The sequence below is a fragment of the Nuphar pumila genome, chromosome 15 (genome assembly GCF_984573655.1).
Source record: "Nuphar pumila chromosome 15, dmNupPumi1.hap1.1, whole genome shotgun sequence".
In the NCBI taxonomy this organism is placed as follows: Eukaryota; Viridiplantae; Streptophyta; class Magnoliopsida; order Nymphaeales; family Nymphaeaceae; genus Nuphar; species Nuphar pumila.
The window spans coordinates 49,666,842-49,674,899 of record NC_143263.1 but is presented as its reverse complement, the minus strand read 5'-3'; positions in this window follow the sequence as shown (position 1 = coordinate 49,674,899).

The following is an 8,058-nucleotide window of genomic DNA, read 5'->3' as shown; positions in this document are numbered from 1 at the left end:
CATTTGAATTTGTTTACTGCAGTAAACATTCAAAATGGCAAGTCGGGTTTTGTTACCCGGGATGCGTTTTGAAAATCATTTGCCGACTTGTAAAATCGACATATCCCTCATGTGAGATCCCATTTTCGATCCGAAAAATGTTAGGAACTCGGGAGAATGTCTAGTTTTTAATATGATTGTTTCAGATTTTTATGATTTTTTTTAATGTCTGACAAAAATCCGAGAGTTCGGGACACGTGTCAGAGCCTGATTTGGGCCTCTGAGATTTTGGATCGACTTAGGGATATGGTTTCGCTTTGTGTGTTGCTCCAAATCCAAAACTGTAAAAAGTGAAAGTTATGTCCGAGGTGTACTCTGTTTGAATCTGATAGACTGTGATTTTTAGAACAGTGTTGATACCTGCTTCGGATTTTTTTTGTCAGTCTTCTGTTTTGCTACATTTGTCTGCTTTGTTAGTTTAGGCAAAAATAGTTATATTTTTATATGTGTTTTTGTTGATCAAATGCCGAAGTCATAAACATAAAAGTTGTTCATGTAGGTGCCGTGCATAGCTCTGATTAATTTCATAAATTTCCATGGCTTTTTTATATTTTTTTGGCATTTTACATCAGATTAGGGTGATTTTTACCTTTGTCAAAACTAAATCCCTGTTGCCGAACTCACCATGGCTCAAATCACGAGGCTGTAAAAACCAAAAATGTTCCATTTTGGGTCTTTTAGCAGTCTGAAAAATATCAGAAGTTTCCATGGTGTAAATCTTGCATTATCATATTAAGCATTGCATTTGGTTCGGATCCATAGGCAAAATCCATCATTTTAGGACTTTCTTTAAAGTTTAGCATTTAAACCATACCATTTCGTGATTTTAAACATTCTAAGATGTTTATCAGAGTAATTAGATGCTTCATACCAAATTTGGTGCAATTTGGAATCCATTTGAGGTTCGGATTAGCCATAATACCAAAACAGGGTCCCGCAGGACCCAGATCCAAGCGAAAAACAAGCGAAATTAGTTATTTTGGATAAATTGCAAAATGTCAAATTCTGATTTTACAGTCTTAATGTGTTTAGCAGCATGTCATCATGTCTCTTACTGCATTTCATCATCATTTGATTCAATTTGAATTTCAAAATCTCAATTTTATCAAAATTTCCTTCAAAAACCCTGATTTTAAAGGTATAACTTTAATTTTAGGGGTATTTTGGTCATTTTGACCCCAATTCCGAATTTCAAACTGTCTTCTACTGAATTTTATGCATTTTCATCATTCCAAAATATCAAGGAAGCATGAGAATAGGGTTTATATCCAATTAAATCCAATAATTTCATAATATTATTGGAAAATCTTGGAAAAACCCACATAGTTGAGCTAACCCTATTTCAAGTTTGGCAGGAACAATCAAAAGGAGGAGCTGAAGTCTGCAAATTTCTTTTATTTCCTTTATTTAAGTGATGTAATAATGTAAATTTTGGAATAAGAGAGTTAATTTCCTGCTTAGACTAGGATGCACATCATATAGTTTAAATTTATGCAATATCCTGATTATATGATTCATGCATTTTATTTCAAAAGCACTATGGATGTTCACGAATGGCACGTGCACCAACTCTTAGGGAGTTGATGGACTCGGTGGGATCCATATTTACGGCCCTAGTCGGAATATGGACGAGACCCAGATCCATCATCTTTCTACTAGTCACATAGAGCCTACACTCTTAGGCTATCTTAAAATGCACATCATATTTTCAAAGTTTCAAAATCATGTGCATCAAATCAACTAAGTTTTGAACATATTCATGGCCACAGTCAGAATATGTGAAGGATTTATTTGGACTTAATGCACATTTTTCAACCAATTCCTCAGAAAATCTTTTCAAAGGGCATTCATTTACTCATGTCATTTGCATCATGAAATCATTGATTTTCTCAAGATTTTCTCAAGAAAACTTCATTTTCAAGAAATCGATTTCTCAAGAAACTCTATGGATTTTCCAAAATTGGTTTTCCCAAGACAAGTTTTTCCACAGTTTTCCCTGGAAAATGATATTTTCTTAAGAGATTCAAAAGAGTTTTCCAATCTTTCTCCAAGATCAAAATCGATTTCCAAGTATTTCAAGGGTAAAAAAATTCCTAGGATTTCAATTTCCCAAGTTTTTGAATTTCCTTTCCCAATGAGTTTTCCTATAAAGTTTCCATTATTTTCCTAAAAAAAACTCTCAAAGTCCAAGTTTTCCTAAAAAGTATTTCCCTTTTCAAAGGTTCACTTTTTTTCAAGAATCACTTCCATTTTCCCAGGATTTTCAACTATTCCTGATTTTATCACATCTTTATAAGCTTTCTCATGTTTTCAAAAACCCTTTTTATCTGAGTTTCCTGAGAGATTCTTTCCAACTCCAAATGTTTTCCAAGCATACGTCATGTTTTCCCAAGCTGCATTTTCCAAAATCTCATAGCACATGCCTGAATTCTTTGTGCATTTAGGATAGAACATAACTTTGATAATTTAACTAAGTCAAGCACAATTTTGGTCCTTGGTTCGATTACCCCTGTTAAAGGCGGCAGGAACAGTCGAACCTCGTACCGACAGGTCGAGCCCCATCCCATGGATTTTCCCGCAATTTTAAAAAACGGAGGCGAGTATTTCAAAAGCAATTTCCAAAATCCGGTCAAGTTTGAATCGCGAAAGCGTTTCCTATTTTTCTCTTCCGCAAGGAAGGGAAGACGGGGAAAAATTTTGCGACGAACACACTTGGTTGTTCTAATCATCTGACTGCAAAAGTGGATCAGCTTATGTGTGCCATGCTTAGGCACAAAAACACCAATCTTCTGCAGTTTTATGCTTCTGGATGGCGACTGTAGGCATGGCAGACACAACCATGCCCCTGATCCTTGTCGAATGTCTTGACGCAAGATTTTGATATGATTCAATGTCTTATGATCATCGGTGATGTTTAATATGATAAAAACTTGATATATCAACTCATGTTCTTAGGTTTTGAGGCATATGTGGGGATATCACTACTTCAGACTGTGTTTGCTGATATTGTTTCCAAACGACAAGTTGTTGTTTACAGGATTCTGCTGATTATGGTGGCTATAGGAAAATTTATAAACACGGTCCAGATGCTTACAGAAAAAATCAAGGAGCAAACAGAACTTCAATCATGATTCATCCACTAGCCCTCTTCATCTTTCACACAGACCTCTAATTCCATCTCCTGCAGCAGTACATCCCAGTGTCACTACTTGCACCCCTGTACCAGCACACAGAATATTCAACTTACTGTTAAATAGTTGGATTTTTGAGTGGCATATGGATCCAAGGTGGTAATGTGTCAGGATCAGAACAATATTGTTTGATAGACAAACGCTATGATGCTATCTTCGGTATATATGGTGGCTGTCAAAGTTATAAGCAGGTGTTGAGAATAACAGAGCAAATGATGGATACCTTACAGATTCAAGGGAGGTGAGCACAATGTCACTTGGATAGCTCAATAAATGTCGATCTTGATGATTCTTATGCCACAGCAAGCCATAACAGCTGCTGGCTCAAGGTGTGTAGCTGCATTATCTGTTGAGAGGTACCTTGTGAGAAGTGACCTTCTTGTCGAATTTCATCAGGTAATATTCATCAATGTTTCTGCTCTTAAGTTGCTTTGTGGTTTTCTGGTCAGTTTTTATATGAATTCCCATTATGGTTAATGCAATAGTCAATGCATTGTTATTAATTCTAAATTGCAGTTGTGTACTGTCAGAAGAGGAAGATGTAACCACATAAAATTGCACCTTGCATTAGATGATATTTAGATGCATTGTACCAATGTATAAATGGATATAAATACCTATGTACATGCATATGATTTAATAACTTCCGATTCTGATAACCTTTTGTCAGAATAATCTCCCCTATTCTTATTCCATCAGCTTATATTTTCTCCTGCATATGTGAAATCTAATTTTGTTTATCTAGAGGTTGATAGAAATACTCCTATTTAGGTGTGATCTGCCAATCATTTTGTCCCATGGCTTTAATGAGCATGAGGGATACTGGCATTGTACTTCTTGCACCTCCAATGCCTTTGGGCACTGAGAGCTTCCCCAATACATAGCAATCACATTGCTGTCATCATCCCCCTGCCACCTAATACCTCCACTTCACCGTTACCCATCACCATATCGCTTGTATATACCACCACTTGTAGTTCTGCATAATGTTGCCACCACTTCCATAGTATACGTACCTTCCGGCTACAGCCCACCTTCCATAAGTATTCAATCTGTCGATTTACTACCTATTTTTCATAAGTACCCTGTCAAATGTATTGCCACAACATAATCATCCAAGCACCCCACCATGCAGTAGTTGTCCATAGACCCACTACACATTAGCTATCCTTATGGCAGTCACTTACAACACCTACCTTCACAGCAGTCCTCTTGATTTGTTGTTGCCTCTGGCTTCCTACAGTAGTTCATTCCAAATGATAGCAGCCTCTACTGCCATTTACATCAAATTGTGGTAGGCTGTTATGGCTCTAACCTATGCATTAGTTCAGCAGGAACTTTTATGGCTGTTGCCTTCCACGGTGGCTCATCATGAGCCACTATGGCTTTTGCTTTCTACTGCAGCCATGAATGGCTACAACCCTTCACCACATTTCCTATCTTACAAGCTATTGTATATGCTATATATATATGTATATACATATATACACATGTATATATATACCTATATATGGATATATACATATATATGAATGTATATATGTAGGTATATAGGTACATAATGTCATTCTCCATCTTTCCACCACTTATATCTTGGCACATGAACATTTTATTATTGATATCTATATATATATATGCAATTTTTTTCTATCTTCATACTAATCTAATGTTTTTGCAGGAAATATGAAAAAAAAAACATTTTTGGATTTGTATTTTCAATGTTAGGCTTTAATGAGAATTTACATTTCCAGCTTTTAGATAGAATGAATGAGGATTGTAAATATCATAAATTACTTATTTTCATGCTTTTTGCCTTTATTTCTCAAATTCTCATAATGGTGAAACACGAATGGCACGTGCATCATTTCGTAAGAGGTAATTAATCCTAAGTTGATGATTTACATCAATGGCCATAGTCAGGATGTAGACAAAACTTAGGACTCTTATCTTTTACAAAATAACATTGGATCCACACTGGATCATTTTCAAAATTCATCATGTTTTCCTTAAATATTTTCTTCTTTTATCAGAATATAATTTAAAATTAAGTCAATACATATACCAATGGCCATAGCCAGGGTATATTGAGGGTTAATTTCATTTTAAATTCTATAAAAACATAAAAAATGTATTTTATTCTTCATTTGAATCTAAATGTGGTTATTATATAATACATTCAATGACCATAGTCAGGAGTGTATTATATCATTAATCTTATTTACATTCATCTTAAGAATGAAATATGATTTTCAAAATTCAATTTCAAAGTTATTTAAATTCATTCATCATTTAGGATAGAATTGCATCATGTTTTCAAAACTCCCCTTTTAAAAACTCAAGTGATTGTGAATATCTTTTCTTCAATTTCTATTTCAAATTCATCAATTCTATCTCATCTTCAAAGTCCAAATTTTGACTTTGAAATCAAATTCAAAGTTCAATTTAACTTTGAAATTCTTGATTCATTCTCTAAATTTCAAAATCAAGCTTCAAATTCAAAAATCCAATTTTAAAATTCATGTGTATATTCGAAATTCCATTCTCAAATCAACCTTGAAATTCCAAGATTCATTCTCAAAATTCAAAATTCAAATTCAAATTCAATTCAGATATCTCAAAATTTCATCTTTCAAAGTTCAATTTAACTTTGAAACCTCTGAGTTATCTTCTGATGAAGTTCAAAATTTGAGATTGATTCTGAATCTCAAAAACTTTTCATAAATTTTAAATCCAATCTGTGTTTTCAAAACCTAGATGTAAACACCCCAAATTTTCACCCTCATCCAGTGTTTGTTCATTTCATAGGTCATTACAGATCATTGCATGTATTCTGCATATCATTCCATCGCATTGCATAGCATTGCATGTCATTGCATCTCATTTTCGAGATCCAGCACTCTTATTTCAAAACATTCAATCCAGATTTGAATTTTAAAGCTTTTATTTCAAAATCAATTTCAAAACCTGGGTTTTTATTCAATACTCTGTCATTTTCCAACCCCAGGACTTTATATTTCGAAATATTTTCTCAAAAAACAATCTGGATTCATGTTAAATTCAAATTTCAATCGATTTGAATTCTCAGATGAGACCCATTGAGATGGTGTCGCTTCTAAATTCCTCTATTCATCAAATTTCTCAAAGTTTTGAAAGTTTCAGTCCGATCAGGACTCTGTCCCAGAGTCCTAATCCAGTCAGGAGTCTGTTTTGAAGTCTGTTTTACTTCCATTTTCAGTATTTTTCGATTATTTTCAAAATTTAGGTCATTTTACAGAGTCCAGTTAGTTCAGGACTCTATTTTAGAGTTCGGTCGAGTTAGGAGTCTAACCCTTACTGTGTTTTCTGACTTATTTCATCATTTCTTGATAAAATCTTTCAAAAATTCTTACATTTGAATTCTAAAATTTAAAATCTCAGAGTCCTAAGAGTTCAGGACTCTAACTCGGAGTTCCAGTTCGCTTGAGACCCTATTTTTAAAAATCTTGAATTTCAAATGTCGATTTTAACCCCTTTTCAAAGCCATTTTCAGTGTTTATTTCAAAATTCTTCAAAATTCGATGTGGGCCAACTCAGTTGGCACCATATCCAAAGGAGTTCTAACCTAGTTAGGACCCTATGACATTTCAAAAATTATAACTTTGAAGTTTGTCTTTGAAAATCCTTTTGAAAACTCCTTCAATTTCAAGTTTTAAAATCGCTTTTTGAAAAACTCAAGTAGGGCCCACTCGGGGTGGCGCCATATTCGAGTAAGTCAGGGCTAAACTAGGTCAAGTTATTGTCTTGGTTAGTTTTAGAAATTTAGAAGAGTCAAAATCCATTTTGAAAACCCATTTTTAAAAACTTGATTTCAAACTATTGTTTTTAAAGGTTTTAGTTAAGATTTTAAAAATCAAATGTGGAAAGTGCCAAGTGGCACCACATTTGGAGTCTCTAGGGTTAATTAGGGGTGTCATTAGGTGTTAATTAGGATTAGGAGTCTCTAAAAAAATCGCCTCCCCCTAATGACTTTGGATAGGTTTTAAAAAGGGTAAAAAAGTAATTTGAAAATCCAAGACTAAACCTAATTTTTTTATTATAAAAGGGAACATAGGGGGGGACGATTTTTACTATTCACTTACCTTCAATTATTGGAGCTTCTCTCTCCTCTCCAGCCCTTCCTCCATTGCTGCAACTCCAAGGTATGAATTCCTTTCCTTTTTCATATTTTATTTAATGATTTTAATGTTCTAAACCTAGATCTAGGCTTGGATACCCCTCCTCATGGAAGATCAATCATGATTTAACCTCAAGAACCATCAAGAATCAGCAAGAACGATCCAAGAAGGTGATCTAACCCTATTTTGGGTGATTTACAGGGATTTTAATCCATTAGAATTAATTTTAATATGATTCTTTACATTATTAACCAATAAAATATATGATTTACCCTTTTAATGGGTTAAATCTATGTTTTAAAGGTGATATCAAATTTCAGCCATTGATTCCCTGATTTTATTTTATTTTTTATGTTTATTCATGTTTTTTTTACGTTATATAGCATAGAAATAATTTTTATTTACTGTTTTATGGTTTATTTTATTGATTTACATTAGCTAATGCATGGTTTTTCAAGTTTCTTAAATTTCTGTGTGTTTTAGGTTTAGAACAGTAAAGATAATGTTATTTCGGATTGAAGTACTCATTGTTTATTTCTGATTTTTTTATATGTGATGCATGCATGAGTTATTGAGTTACTGTAGAAAAATCAGAGGTTTTGGATCTCGGGAACCCTGTCAAAAAATCAGACATCAAATCGGGTTTTTAAAGCTTTAAAATCGTGGTTAAAATT